This window comes from Schistocerca nitens, chromosome 3 (genome assembly GCF_023898315.1).
Source record: "Schistocerca nitens isolate TAMUIC-IGC-003100 chromosome 3, iqSchNite1.1, whole genome shotgun sequence".
Lineage (NCBI taxonomy): Eukaryota > Metazoa > Arthropoda > Insecta > Orthoptera > Acrididae > Schistocerca > Schistocerca nitens.
In genome coordinates, this window is record NC_064616.1 from 903,528,897 (window position 1) to 903,545,607 (window position 16,711).

Here is a 16,711-nt window from a genome sequence, read left to right on the forward strand (position 1 = left end):
CTAGGGATGACATTGACTGGTTTATTCATTATCCTGAGCGAGCAGAAAACATCTTAAAGGAAGAGGAAAATGACAGAGGAGAGTATAGGCCTCCTGTTAGGTCAAATGGCAACAGAGCAGAAGTCATTGTAAACAGAATAGGCGAACAAAGAGGTAACACTTACAGAGAAAGGTACCGGGAGAGAGGATCCTATGTTGGAAATACGTTCAACGACCGAGTACAATACTTTGATAGCCATCAGCTGCAGTCTGATGACGTAACGGGTAGGTGCGGACCGACAGGTGGCAGAAACGTCAGAGGCAATGACGTCACACAGGAGGAAAACTGTTAGCAGTCTGTAATGACACTAGCGTTTGCAGATTGAAATCACGTAAGTTAAACCCGCTAGTGACGCCCTTTATTAAGAAGGCACCTACTAAATAGCATGGAGGTAGCATAATAGAAAATAGAAGGGTAGAGTTTTTTGTGAAAGGTTAAGCTCAAACAAGGATCGCAGGAACCATATTAAGAAGGAACTAAATACAGAAAGTGAACACTCAGATCATGGGGTGGGGTTGAATCAGCACTGCAAAACAAATGAGAGGCCTACCAAAGACGGGTGAAGTATCATTATTATTGGGAAAACAGTTGGGAAGGTACCCAAGGAAGAGTATAATAGTGTAGAGGAGGTGGTATATAGGTTGAATGAAGTAATTTCCAATAGTGAGGAAGAGGGGTCAGAAGAAGAGGAAGGAGTAAATAATTTTGAAAATTCTGGCAACATCTTGGAGAGGGTTGCGGAATTTGAGGTTATTAAAGAGGGTGAGAAGCTAGATAAATATTTTGATTGATCAATAGTGGACAGGATAGTTAAAGCTGCCACTGCTAACGAAGTGAAAGAGGACCCAGTTAAGGTATGTGTACTTTCCACAGAAGGAGTAGGTTTTGATAGGCGTGAAGTAGTGCGAGGTTTACTGGGCGAACGTGAGTCTGTAGTCAGAAGAGAATGTATTGGACAACCTATAACTGAGGTGACAGTGTTTGGAGAAAATGTTCCTGGTCTAATTGATACCGGTTCGGAAGTGTGTGCTGTATCACAGAATTTTGTAAATACTCTACCAAAGAATAAACAAATAGTTGTAATGGCAGTGAGTGGTTTAAACATTATTGTAGGTACTGGAAAAACTAAAAAAGTAGTTAAACAAGAAGTCCTATTACCCATAGCTTTAAGTGTAAACGAAGAACAAAATGACGTTCCAATACGATACTGCAAGGCGGCTACATTGATCAAAGGCTATAATGAATATGGCGAAAAGAAGGAAGTGGATCCTTCTGAGACAGAAAATGTCAGGATTAGGATCGACGAAAAATTACAAGAATTAACGGAACTGACTGACGTACAAAAGGATGATTTGAGACAAATTTTAAACAATCATTATGAAGTGTTTTCAGACCAACAGGGCCTAATTAGGAATTATGAGTGCTATTGGACTGTAAAAGAGGACGCACATTTTTTTCTGAAAGCCCTTTACTGTTCCGGAAGTATATAAAGAAGCAGTTAGAGATATGATTCAGAAAATTCTCGAATGGGGAATTATAGAGAGGGCAATTAGTGTATATGATAACCCATTGGTTGTAGTACCTAAGGAGGATGGTTCGATTAGGCTTGTTTTGGACGCCCGAGCGTTAAATAAAATTATATTTCCAGAAAGTGATAGGCCGGAGAACATAGAAGAATTACTACAAAAATTTAAAGGTGCAAAATTTTTTACGTCAATGTATGTAACGTGTGGTTACTGGAACCTGCCTTTGGCAAAAGAATCTCGAAAGTACACAGATTTCCTGTTTGAGAGATGTTATCAATATAAGGTTGTGCCCTTTGACTTAAACATTAGCGTTTGTGCATTTGTTAGGGAATGTCCCAGGTTCTAGGAGACCTACTGCTTAGTATAATTACTGTTTATGTGGACGATGTATTAATCTCAACTCCCACTTGGGAAGATCACTGTATGTTGTTAGATAAAGTATTAGACGCAATTAAAAGAGGGGGAATGAAACTGGACAAAACGGAATTAGTCTCTACTATCTCCTCCCAAAATATTTACTATTTCCTCTGAAATATTCTGCATAGTTATTTTTAGGTTTTTCATTTTGGATCACATATGAGATAAATTGCAAACTCGATATGCTTCACTCTTTAGATCAAATTCAACTACATAAGAGACAGACCAATCAGAATTGTCATTGTTGTTGTCTAGGTGCCCATCACTGTCCTAACTTATATTGCCGTAGGCGCCAGTTTACATATTATTCTAATTTTAATCAAACATTATAACAAAAAATTCTTTTACTCAAGAATATATAATTGGTCACCGCTAATATACTATAAATTTACTTGTTGACTGTGTGGGCCAGTGCTCTGAAGACCCAGCATGAACCCCGATGCTCATCACTAGCAAAACCAGGTAAATACAAACAGAAAAATTCAATTTTTTTATGTTGTTGTGAGAAATGATTCCAATCAGTAAATGTATGTCACAGTAAGTACGTTCAGCAACAATAATTCATCCAAATAATGTGATACTGTTTTCAGAATTCGCAGCTTAAATGTTGAGTGTTTTAATAATCATTGTTTCGTTTGTAATAAATCAATCATGCATAGAAATATTATACATCTGCCTTCACATGCATCTCGTAAACATTAATTTGCTTGGCTGTTTTATCCAGCTTATCTTTTGAAATCTGTCACAGCACATGACTCGCCATTCACAGCGAGTTTCGTCTAATCTGTAATTACATTATTTCGTAAGCAGATTTTATTATTTTAGGGTCGGCATTACCTTTTAAACGTTCACTGTGATGTCTGCGGATCATCCTAAGGAGTTCCTATGAAGATTCTGAAATAATCATCCTTTGGTTTGGTTTGAAATGGTGTTTGCAGAAATATGAATGGACTGTGTTCTACCTCCTTTACCAAAAGACAGTTATGCTTCCTGGGGAGGGGAATTGAAAAGAAGTTTTTTGTACGATTAGAACGCATTTATATAATAACATGAAGGTTAACCTAAACACAAACATCCAGAGACGAAATTTAACAGTTCACTTAAGGAAGAAGGTAATTACTTTAACTGTTTCTTCTATCACTTCTTTGCAGAACAACATAACTGTAAATGAAAAAGAATACATCCAATAAACAGGCCGTGAAAATGAAATACATGCCGAAAATAATTTCAGGCTAATATACAAAGAGAGGTTAATGTGATACTAAAGGCAGCACATGGCATGTGGCCTTAAAACTAATGAGCTTCTGGAGAAGTAACCAAATAAAAGTTACCCTCAACTTATGAAAAACCCTATATAAAATGCGTTAATGGCTTCTAACATGGTTACTCTTGTTTTAGTCCGCCAAAGTGCGACCTGGGGCATTACAATAGAATGGGTCTTCAACGAATCAAAACAATTGGTCCAGGTTTAATAAATTAAGACTCACCGTATCAACATAATCCAGTTGCGCAGATAAAATTCCAGTCAATCATCACTGAAATATGCACTAGGAACTTGCAGCCAAGAGTTCAAGGTCTAGTCGGCGGTAACCCTCGGTCGACTGCGAAGCTCCACACAGGCGGAAGATTACGGCTAAACGTGACACTGCATCACCGTACCCCACAGTCCATCCCCCCTCATTAGGTATAAACACTGGGTGCGATCCGTCCAGCGTGGACGGATGCTTCACTCTTTAGATCAAATTCAACTACATAAGAGACAGACCAATCAGAATTGTCATTGTTGTTGTCTAGGTGCCGAAAATAATTTCAGGCTAATATACAAAGAGAGGTTCATGTGATACTAAAGGCAGCACATGGCATGTGGCCTTAAAACTAATGAGCTTCTGGAGAAGTAACCAAATAAAAGTTACCCTCAGCATATGAAAAACCCTATATAAATTGCGTTAATGGCTTCTAACATGGTTACTCTTGTTTTAGTCCGAGATCGATTAGTATGAGATCGAAAAGTAGTAGCAGTACGAAATTTTTATCTAAATTTGGAATCATCATAGCTTTCCATATAATTTGTGTGATGTCATGCCGGGGCACCCTCTGCTAAATTTTCTCAGCCACATCCTATAGGGACACCGCGAAATACATCACCCTGCGACAAAGTAATAGAGTCTCTGGCTGCACTCAATACGAGCAAGTCCAAGACTCAAATTTCGTTCTCATTTGTTCAGTCGCCACCAAAGTCACTAGGCTTTGAAAGGGCCTACATGTTGTTGAGGATTGTAAATAAATACTGTATTTGATATTAATCCCGTAATGTAGTATCTTTGACTGTACACGTAAGAATAAAGAAACTATACGTGGTGTCTTGTTAATTAATACACGGGGTATAAAATCGAGCTGTAACTCGGGAAGCTCCAACATGGTGCAGTGGAAGTACAGCAGCAGGAAGAGACACCGTGTCCACTTGTTTCACATCCTCGAATCGAGGTAAGAGCGGAGACAGCATGTAGCAATGCAGTCTGCAGTCACATAACCTCGTTGCAGCAGTTAAGCAGTACGCTTTTCTGTTCTGGAAAATGCATATTAAATAAACTCTGTAAGTACTGTGAAGTTCATAAACAAGCAGAGCACAGTCACAGATCCACAATATTCCCGAACCAGGGCAAAAACTTGAAAGTGGCCCTCTGCCCTCTCCTCCACACTCCCCCCCCCCCCCCCCCCCAATCACCCACGAGTGTTTAAGACGTCAAAAGCGTTAAAAAGAAGTCGATTTTTCAAAAATATGTTCATGTTGTAGCGCACGTCTTTCTGAAGAGTTTCATATATAAAACATATATGTTCGAGGAAGTGTAAGACGTGTTATTTAGCCGTAAGTGTGCCGAAGTGCAGTACCAAACCTCTTCATACAGCTTTTTTCCGTTGCACGGCGCTGTATGTCGCTCTGTGGAATTCAAACATATATATTTTGCAATGGAGACCACCAAGCCTATATTTAGGACAATGGAAATTAAAATGTTCTGTGGTGCCTCTCCTGCTCCCAGTCGGCCGGTTTGACATCCTACCCCTTAAAAAAAACTCGCAATTAATACTGAGTCTAACTATTTGTGACCAGAAGAATAAGAACTCTCCTTTGTGTAACATAAAATTAAATATAGGAAACATAAAAGCAAGTCAGGAGACAAGCAAGACAGTACACATTTCTTCAGTCTTTTGATACCAGCTTTTTTTCTCTCTCTCTAATCTTGCTACAGCTTTACACGGCGTGCTTTTCTTTCTGCAAAAGTATCTATTATCTCATCAAAGATCTTCAATCGTTGTGCTACGTGAAAAATCAAAATGTCGTTGTCTAATACTGAAAAAGCTGTTAATATGATAGTACCCAATACTGGTGTGGTTTCTCGAGTTGATTACGTCTAAATTGTCACTGTCTGTTAGATAAAATGAAACAGACCTTTCTAATATAGCAGCAATTGTAACACATGCCAAGTTAGCGAGACTGTTTTGACATAAATGGTCATTTTTATCTACCTCGCCGGCCGCGGTGGTCTCGCGGTTCTAGGCGCGCAGTCCGGAACCGTGCGACTGCTACGGTCGCAGGTTCGAATCCTGCCTCGGGCATGGATGTGTGTGATGTCCTTAGGTTAGTTAGGTTTAAGTAGTTCTAAGTTCTAGGGGACTAATGACCACAGCAGTTGAGTCCCATAGTGCTCAGAGCCATTATCTACCTCATTTACATAAATAACACGACAGAATATAATTCACGAAGCACCAATATCAAATGCCTATTCGGCCTACTACAACCAAAAAGTTTTATGTTCGGCAAGAGTTTTACATTTCATTCATGTGCACCAGTTTCTCAAGTATGAGATCGAAAAGTAGTAGCAGTACGAAATTTTTATCTAAATTTGGAATCATCATAGCCTTCCATATAATTTGTGTGATGTCTTTGTTTCTTCTCCTTCGTCATTCTAACAAACAATCTTGTCGTCACTAATTCTGTAACTATTCCTGCCATTGTCAAAACTTATTCTCCGGTTAACTTCACTAACCCTGCCAGAACCACCGGTTTAGTTATCTCGCGTTTGTTCTCTGTTAGGTGTTATAATGTGTTCGCACAACGCGTTTTCGCGCTGTTCCGAGCATGGAATTAGACGACTGCTAACCGGAAACTGTACAACTGGGCCTTAGTAGTGCAGCGATCTGGCAAAAATTTTCTGTCAAAATTTCATTTTCTTGGATATACCAAGAAGATAATATGTAATCTTTTTTATCTGCTATTTCTGTTAGTCGTTTATTTCCAGTCTGATAGTCTGAATCTGTGGATTTCGCTAATAATTACAACCACGCCTACCATTCGCACACCCAGCCACATAAACAAACAGCGAATGGCATTCACCCGTTCGGCTTTATTCAGCTCAGCTCATATAGCCCCGTCCTCTTTTGTCTGGGGGAAAGTTTCTATTTCTAGATGCGACGGAGATTCTCCTGGAAGAGACATCACGTACACTATGCACGCATTCAATAATCAACTTCTGATTCGTTCAGAAACCAACGTAAAATGTGTTAAAAATGTTCAGAAACCAATAGGGATGTGTTTCAAAATCATATGAACAATCAATAGGCCAACGTGCTCTGGACGCTAGGTGTTTTTTGAAACAAAGTTTTTTTTCTTCAAGAATATGAGGGCGGGGCAGATAGTCCGTTTTGCCCCCCCCCCCCCCCCCGCCGCCCACCCCCACTCCGCGCCTCCCATCCCAACCCAGATCCGGACCTGACGCTTTGAGATTATAAAATGTTTAACAGCAAGCAACGCCTTGTGTTGTTTGTTTATATTACAACAGTCTTTGATCCCAAGTAGCAGTAATCTGAGAGAGCGCCATCTACTGACAGTTCTTTATACGACATTCTTCGGTTGTTCACGTGCAACGGCAGTTCAAGATACCATAACTGTGACGGATACAAAGTTACGCCTGCGCAATTTGAAAGGGGGACGAAGAACTGAAACACTGGTAACACAATTCAGTTCAGCAACTCAGGCACAAGCAAAGATACAGTTAATAAATTACTTACTTTCGAACGAGGGTATAAGAGACGTTAGACCGTTTTTTTCCAACACGGATTGTGGCGCTGGCGTCATGAAGTGCGAAGATTATGTCTATATCTCCAAGCAGGTAATTTTGAAGGCAACAAGAAGGACTGCTGATAATTTGTCCTCATCGGTGTGTACAACAGCTGCCGGGTACAACAGCTTCAATTTTGACAGCAGCTCCTGCACCTGTGGCAGATACCGTCAAACTTCCAGCCATCAGATTAGAGGTATTCTCAAGAGAAAAAGGGAAGTGGTCTCGACTCTCGGAGCAGTTTCAGTCCTCTGCAGACAGAAATCCTTCAGTCTGTGCTATAGACAAGCACCTCTTCCTCAGACAGTACTTGGAAGATCAGTAACAGCGAAAGAAGCAGGGCTGGCTTGGGTTGTTTTTGGGGGAGGAGACCACACTGCGTGGTCATCGGTGTCATCGGATTAGGGAAGGATGGGGAAGGAAGTCGACCATGCCCTTTAAAAGGCATTTGCCTGAAGCGATTTAGGGAAATCATGGAAAACCTAAATCAGGGTGGCCGGACGCGGGATTGAACCGTCGTCCTTCCGAATGCGAGAAGAACCTGGTTGAAGGCATTGCACTTACTGCTGATTCGTATGAGGACTTATAAAGAATCTTGGTTTCTCGCTATAGAGACAATAACCATATAATTCAGGCTCATCTCGATTATCCTGAAACTTTGGAACCGATGCCACATGCCTCAATAGTCATTCTCAATGCTTCGTATATTGAGTCTATCAAACGCATACAAGTCTTATAAGCCCTAGAGAAAGAAGTGGACTATTATGGTCGTGTATGCTGGCACGTATAATTCTGTATGCTTTTCCTGAAGACGTAGTTCAATGCTGAATTATTTGCACTAGAAGAGAAAAAGTCACTGAAAATGACGTAATGAAAGTAATGAAATTTTTAAATGATGAAGTGAGGGGAGCCACAGTCACCCACAAAATAAGAGGTAGTAATATTTCAGACAGGGCCACAGTTGCCACACTGCATGAGAGTGGAACAAAAGAAGAAAATCAACGCCACTTAGCACCTAAATGCCATTAATTTTTTTGTATCTTGATTCATAATGGGGACTGGGTCAAAATGGTGTCTGTTCTTTTGGACATGTCCGAAAGAACAGACATCACATATTCATGGTGGGGCGTATAAAAGTGGCCGGAAGAACAGAGTCCCAGGGTACAAAGAAACACAGCAGAGGAAAGGAAATACAGTATCAACATCACTATAGCAGATGTTGAAAGTGGCCACAAATTCATCTCTTGGCACTTTTGGGCCTGGTCAGTAATCTGCTGAAGGCAGATCGAAGCTGGACTGCTGGAATTGCTGCACTCTCATCCGAAATGCTCTGCTGCAGTTCTTGAAGACGATGAAGATTCTTGCGACACACCTTAAGACTCGTAATGGGAGATGTACTAGAGCAGTCCGTGCAGGTTGGATGATCACTGTGTCTGGAGAGCGTAGTGGACAGTGCATCAGCCTAGTCAGCAGGAGAACTGGGTTCGAATCCCAGTCCAGCACAAATTTTCATCTTTCCTCATTGATGTAAATCAATATCCACTTGCAACTGAATGTCATTAATTCCTCTGTGTCTTGATTCTTAATGGCTGCAGGATCAAAATGGTGTCTGTTCTTTTGGAAGTAGAGAGGAAAGAAGGCTGGCAAGAAGACGAAAAGGAAACAAGCTAAATATTGTATGTTTTGTGACTCATGTCGTCATCGGGCAAAAGATTGTACGAAGATATGGAGCATCAGACATACGATCGATACGTTGAAAGCCTCACGTCCTCGTTTATTTGTGTGTAAAAGGGGGAAGAATACTGAGGAATGCGGCAAGAAAAATAAAGTGCATGTTCTAGATTCAACGAGTCCCATTAAGTGTCTGTCTCCCATGAAAAACAGCGAGTCTCAGTGGGAAGGACAGGTGTTCAACTGCCTCACTTCACGTATTTTTAAGTTGCTTCCATTTACATCACAGGTCCGACGGACCTGAAGAAACGTATGCACTGTTTACTGGACGCTGGAAGCCAATGCAGCTTCATCATCACAGAGCTAGTTAACAGCTTGCAATTACGAGTCCTCACCCATCAACCATTAGCTGTTACAGGATTTGCGTCACCACAATCCACGTACACAGACTGCAGAGTTGTTCACTTCAAGCTTACAGGAGATTGCAGAAATAACACGCTGACATTCTCCGCTTCTGAAAGCAGGAACACATACTTATCACTTCCAGTTGCCCCGCAAGATATTACCATCCAGATCCTACAAACTGCTGATACAAATAATGACGACAATCAGTACCATACTGAGATTCTTATAGGTGAAAATAAACACTGGAAAATAATAAATTGCGACACACCAATACGCCGTACCGATTCTGCAGTTCTCTTTCCTTCGAAATTTGGATAGATTTTGTGTGGACAGGTCTGGTGCTACTGTCAGGCATGTTGCAGTGAACCAAGCACATCTCAACGAAGAGTCTGCGTTGTTAGTCACGTATATGCGCCAGTTCTGGGACGTAGAACTGACGGGAATAAAATATCAACAAGACCGATCGATCTGACCAGAACATATCGCCATTTTGCAAGAATTCCATGATACCTTCCAGATGGAGAATGGATGAAGAGTAGTAGCATTCCTAAGAAAGAAAGGAATGATCCCTTCTTCGAAATTTTGCAACGCAAAGAAGCATTTCATATCGTTACAAAGCAATTTTTCTAACAACTCTCAGTTTCATGATATGTGTCACTCTCAAATGTCGCCTTACGTTCAGAATGAACAAGTCAAAATCATCACAACAAACGGAACTGCAAATGCTCTCTTCTACCTTTCTCATCACACAGTGAAGAAAGAATAGGAATTACAGAGTGGAGAATTGTTTTTATGTTTAATCGCGGGAAAACGATTTACCGTCACTTGATGACACTTTATACTCAGGACGCAATCTGTTGCCTGAAATACTGTCTACATTAATTCGCTTCAGGATGTTCCAGAAAACAAACGTTGGAGATGGCACTCAAGCATTTTTACGACTGTTGTCGCACGGAAAGGACAGAGATTTAACGAGATTCTTCTGGTTTTTCGTGGAGAAGAAAGAAGATGCAATTTCGCAAATTACTAGTGACGTCATCATTTACAGGTTTACAAGTTTATCATTTTGCCTCACATGCAGCCCATTTCTCGTTTCTGCTACCTTACGCGAATTGGCTACAAGAGACGTAGGGGCACATATCCTAATGAAATGAAATGCCGTGTGGCATTTCCCGTCGGGTAGACCGTTCGCCTGGTGCAAGTCTTTCGAGTTGACGCCACTTCGGCGACTTGCGTGTCGATGGGGATGAAATGATGATGAAAGACACACAACACCCAGTCATCACGAGGCAGAAAAAATCCGTGGCCCCGCCGGGAATCAAACCCCGGACCCCGTGCGCGGGAAGCGAGAACGCTACCGCAAGACCACGAGCTGCGGACACATATCCTAATGAAGCAAAGCTTATGGATCAAAGTATTTTCATGGACCACTTTGCCCCCAGTTGCGTGGACAGCACTGAATTGATATCCTTACTGTATCAGCTCATAGGTCTTTTCCAACAATTAAAACTTCTAATGCCAAAATGGGCTACGAATTCTAGTATATCTAGGGGTGTATAGGATACAAAAGCACAGGAATTCAAATATGTCTTCGACTGTGGTCCGGAATCACTCACTTTTCTTCGATCACTGTCTCATTGCTAATAAACCACAAAATGAACCTGCCACAAAACGCCAATTACTACCGCACATGCCAGCGATATTCTACAATTCTCTTGGCATCTTTTGGTCAATGTCCATAGCAGGAAGGATTGTTTTTCAGGATACGTGGTGTCGAGGGATACAATGGGAAGATATTCGGCCTCCAGACTTGGTCTCCAGATGTAAAATTTAGATTTCACAACTCGCTCATCTGTAGACCTTCAAAATACCGAGACGGATACGACTGTACAGTCAAATGCTAGGAGCTTCATAACTTCGTATATTTAGTAATACCTCAAAAAGAGCACACGGAGCTGTGCTGTATATTAGAACCACTGAGGCTAAAAACACATTTTATGTCTGTTCGCCAGTTAAAACAAGGTATCCGCTATCAAAAGGGTGACGCTTCCGTGGTTTGAGTTATTAGTTGCCTTACTAGGTTCGTGACTTCTCAGGTACTTCTGCCAGTCTTCTGGATTTGGTCATGGCAAACGGAATATGGCATGGTGATTCCATGGTGATACTGGACTAGATACGAAGCGATCCAGATCACTGGAATACGTTTGTTTGTAGCCGAGTATAAGAAATTCAAGAGTGCCTCACCCCATCACAGTGCCCCACCACAACTCATTCATCAGATTTGGTATCACGTGGTACATCACTGGAAAACAGTCTTCTGTGTATCGGTGGTTGGGCTTTCGTGGCAGATTAATGCGGAAATATTCTGTTGACGCTCATCTACATAGGGATAAATTATGATCGTAATAAAGTGAGAGAAACCAGAGCCCACACCGAAAGACTGAAGTGTTCGTTTTACCCACACGCTGTTCGAGAGTGGAGTGGTAGAGAAGTAATCTGAAAGTTGTTTGGTGACACCTCTGTCAAGCACTTAACTGTGAACTACGGAGAAGTCAAGTAGATATAGATAAGGAAGTAAACCACCTGACACTTGGCCTCAACAAGAAATTTCTGACGATGCTCTACCAGAAAAGCAAAGGATATACCAGCAGCCGGCCGGAGTGGCCTTGCGGTTCTAGGCCCTAAAGTCTGGAACCGCGTGACCGCTACGGTCGACAGTTCGAATCCTGCCTCGGGCATGGATGTGGATAATGTCCTTAGGTTAGTTAGGTTTCAGTAGTTCTACGTTCTAGGGGACTGATGACCTCAGAAGTTAAGTCCCATAGTGCTCAGAGCCATTTGAACCATATACTTGCAAGCTTTGACTACTAACACGTGGCAGTGTCCCACTGACGCGTCAAAATATAGTTCGCACTGGAAAATATTTCACACAATAGGATGGATTCTGCGTTTCATCTATAATGTGTGATGTTCAGATAGGTTAATGACAAATTCAATGCCCATAAACTGCAATTGGCAAGACGCAGATTGCCCAGCAGGAAAGCTTCCCAGCACTCTTAGGAATAATACTGACTTTCCGACGAAATCAAAAATTGTACGTTACAACTAATTCCTTCAGGATGGACTTACATGACATGGATGGCGACTTCGCTAGGGGTAGCTCCATTCACGAAACTGCTCATTCGGCAGATGCACGTACGTATACACTATATAGGAACTGCCAAAGTACTGTCTATACTGCGTAATAGGTTTTGGAATTTGGAGGGAAGAAAAACAGTCACACACGTCTCCCTTGCAAAATAGCCAGAAATGTATGAGGATGCGAGATAAAAGCTCCTGTTGTGAGCGTGTGGGTGCTATTCTGTCATTCTGCGCAACGGATAAATTTGAGATGTACCCTTTACCCTGTGGCGCCTGCAAGATGCAATTTCCACGCCCACGCTTCTACAGAAGTAAGACAGACGCTCCTAACGTTCTAAAGAGAAATGCCTGAAAAACTTTAAGCAATAAACATCTTCTGGAGTGGTCCGCGCCGGCCGAAGTGGCCGTGCGGTTAAAGGCGCTGCAGTCTGGAACCGCAAGACCGCTACGGTTGCTGGTTCGAATCCTGCCTCGGGCATGGATGTTTGTGATGTCCTTAGGTTAGTTAGGTTTAACTAGTTTTAAGTTCTAGGGGACTAATGACCTCAGCAGTTGAGTCCCATAGTGCTCAGAGCCGTTTGAACCATTTGAGTGGTCCGCTGTAAGGAAATGACACAAAACTTCACAAAATTTCTTACGTAACTAGTGGGATACTTGGGTACTGGAGTAGTGCTAGTTAGTGTAAGAAAAACATGAACAACCGAAAATTATTTATTTTGCAAAAATTCTGAGAAATCACAATGGCACTTTTAGTTATGAACTGAACAAGTTATTTCCGGGTTCTTTTTGGAATGTGAAGTTACCTCTTTAGGATAGGATTCGCTTTTGAAATTTCTATACAAAGTTTAAGATTGTTATTGACTTGGCAGAATGGCTGAGAGCCGCGCCTACTCAACTTGAATAATTATCCATTAGAATTTTGCTAGGTACGGTCGAGGCTGTCGCGTGTGAAATGCAGTGAAGTGTACTGTTGTGGAGGAAATATGGGGCTCGCAAGAGCTGTAGCGCACAATCCTCAACATGTGCTAAAATAAGAGCTCCTCCCCTCGAATTTGTATCATACACACATCAAAGAAAGTTTTGCATCACTCCGGTTCCCAGAACTCCTGAAGATGGACGTTGACTGTGGACTGTTCAGAGATGTCACTAAAACCGCCCAAATGTGTAAACAACCATGCATGAGCAGTGCCTATTAGACAGAGGGAGTCCAACAGCCGATCAGTTCCACTCATTCCACCAGGAAGGAGGTACTCGGCTCGTGCTGTCTGCACTTCAACCATGCCTAGACGGTCATTACCGCGGTTCGATTGCGTCCGCATGGTTACTTTGTGCCAGTAAGGGCTCTCAACAATGGACGTGTCCAGGCGTCTCAGAGTGAACCAAAGCGATGTTGACTGCTGTCTGCGCCGCTCGCTGCTGACAAATAAGATAACTCTCGTTCTATCTGGATTGACCTTCCCCAATCAAACTCTCCCTATGCCTTGATGAAGTAAAGTACTCCTATTCGCCCCTAGTCTAACTATTGGCAGGGTACACCGGTCAGATAACCAGTCCACTGCGATGCCACTCAAAAATTTGCTCACAGGCGTTGAACTATAGCTCTGTCTGTTCACACCGCACAATAAGTGTGGAGGCCAACACAGTGAACAACGCTTAATCGCAAGGACTCAGTGAAGTACTGAGGAGAGACTTGTTCCTCGCTCTTTGAGTACATGTATGAGCACACACGCTCTCGTTACGTGTTCTCGCTCCAAGAGCGACAACGGAACGGCCCCTCTCCACGCCAGATGTAAAGTGGTATATCTTTCAGTCTCTTCCATTACTCCTTCAGTTCAAGGCGTCAGGAATATCGTCTGCCAATCAGCATTGCTCTTCTAAAACGCGAGAATGACGTTTCGTTTAAGGCGACCAATCTGGAAATCTGTAGCATCGGCGTTGGGCGTTTGCTGTCTCCCTGTGAAAACCTCTGAAACTGCGTGCTATATTTGTAAAGAATGCGTAGGCTGGGCGCTCCCACACAATGTAGCGGAATTTTCTTTTAAGCCTAACACGGGTCGTTCTGCCTTTCACTCAGGCAAACGATGTCTGCTCTACAGGCAGTCACCAGCCAACGTAGATAGGTTGTACCGTCCTCTGAAGGGAACGGCCCCCCGGCGTGTGGTTTGCCTCTCCTGAACTAAAAGCCCCTGCGACCATCGTGTCTTGAATGTGTGTGTGTACACCAGCCTCGAGTATTTCAATCTCAGTACGCACTTCCGATTTACTAGTTATTTGCATATCGTTTACATGAATTCATACAACATTGACTTTATCTTATCGAGTTTGGGTTCGAATGAAGCGTCTTGATGTGCGGAATATGTTTGTGAGGACGGAATATGTAAGCAATGAAGGTCAGGAGACCACAACGTCTTACACTGTACCTACTGATCGTATTCAATTAACCAAGCCGTTTGCTGTAACGTGCATATATTTCGACAGTCCACTTTCTTCACGCTCGGAAATATGTTATAGAATTGTTACATCTTATCCTCAACATGTGCTAAAATAAGAGCTCCTCCCCTCGAATTTGTATCATACACACATCAAAGAAAGTTTTGCATCACTCCGGTTCCCAGAACTCCTGAAGATGGACGTTGACTGTGGACTGTTCAGAGATGTCACTAAAACCGCCCAAATGTGTAAACAACCATGCATGAACAGTGCCTATTAGACAGAGGGAGTCCAACAGCCGATCAGTTCCACTCATTCCACCAGGAAGGAGGTACTCGGCTTGTGCTGTCTGCACTTCAACCATGCCTAGACGGTCAATACCGCGGTTCGATTGCGTCCGCATGGTTATTTTGTGCCAGTAAGGGCTCTCAACAATGGACGTGTCCAGGCGTCTCAGAGTGAACCAAAGCGATGTTGTTTGGACATGCAGGAGATATACGGAGACAGGAACTGTCGATGACATACCTCGCTCAGGCTGCCCAATGGCTATTACTGCAGTGGAGGACCGCTACCTACTGATTATGGCTCGGAGAAACCCTGACATCAACGCCACCATGTTGAATAATGCTTTTCGTGCAGTCACAGGACGTCGTGTTATGACTCAAACTGTGCGCAATAGGCTGCATGATGCGCAACTTCTCTCCCGACGTCCACAGCGAGGTCCATCGTTGCAACAACAACATTATGCAGCGCGGTTCAGATGGGCCCATCAACATGCCGAATGGACCGCTCAGGATTGGCACCACGTTCTCTTCACCGATGAGCGGCGCATATGCCTTCAACCAGACAATCGTCGGAGACGTGTTAGGAGGCAATCCGGTCAGGCTGAGCGCCTTAAACACACTGTCCAGCGAGCGCATCAAGGTGGAGGTTGCCTGCTGTTTTGAGGTGGCATTATGTGAGGCCGACGTACGCCGCTGGTAGTCATGGTAGGCGCCATAACTTTTGTACGATACGTGAATGCCATCCTCCGATAGTGCAACCATATCGGCAGCATACTGGTGAGGCAGTCGTCTTCCTGGACGACAATTCGCGCCACCATCGTGCAATTCTTGTGAATGACTTCCTTCAGGATATTGACATCGCTCGACTAGAGTGGCCAGCATGTTCCTCAGACACAAACCCTATCAAACATGCCTGGGATAGATTGAAAAGAACTGGTTATGGACGACGTGACCCACCAACCAACCTGAGGGATCTACGCCGAATCGCCATTGAGGAGTGAGACAATCTGGAACAACAGTGCCTTGATGAACTTGTGGGGAGTATGGCACGACAAATACAGGCATGCATCAATGCAAGAGGACGTGCCACTAGGTATTACAGGTACCAGTGTGTACAGCAGTCTGGACCACCATCTCTGAAGGTCTCGCTCTATGGTGGTACAACATGCAATGTGTGGCTTTCATGAACAATAAAAAGGGCGGAAATGATGTTTATATTGATCTGTATTCCAATTCTCTGTACATGTTCCTGAACTCTTGGAATGATGCAAAACTGTTTTTTGATATGTGTATTTCTACTCTTCCTCTCCTGGATGAAACTCAGTACAACAAAATCGATAGCACACTGTTTCATTTCCTGGCCACAGTCAGAAAGAAGCAGTAATCTCATTATTGGATCAAAATTAATTGACTATATATTCAAATATATAAAAATTTTATTCAAATAGTTCGTTTGATTGCCTTTTTTGGATAGTTGATAGTGAATACAAGGATCTTATTGAATAAGGATGACGGCTCTTTGTCTCACTGCAACTAATATGACTAAAATCGTTTCATTTATAATACTTACGAGGACAGGAACACAGACGTTTGTTTTTATGTGTGTATATGAGCACAGAAAAATTTTCGATCGTATTCAGAAGATTTCCTGTGAGGAGAGGACTGCCAAATACTATTTAT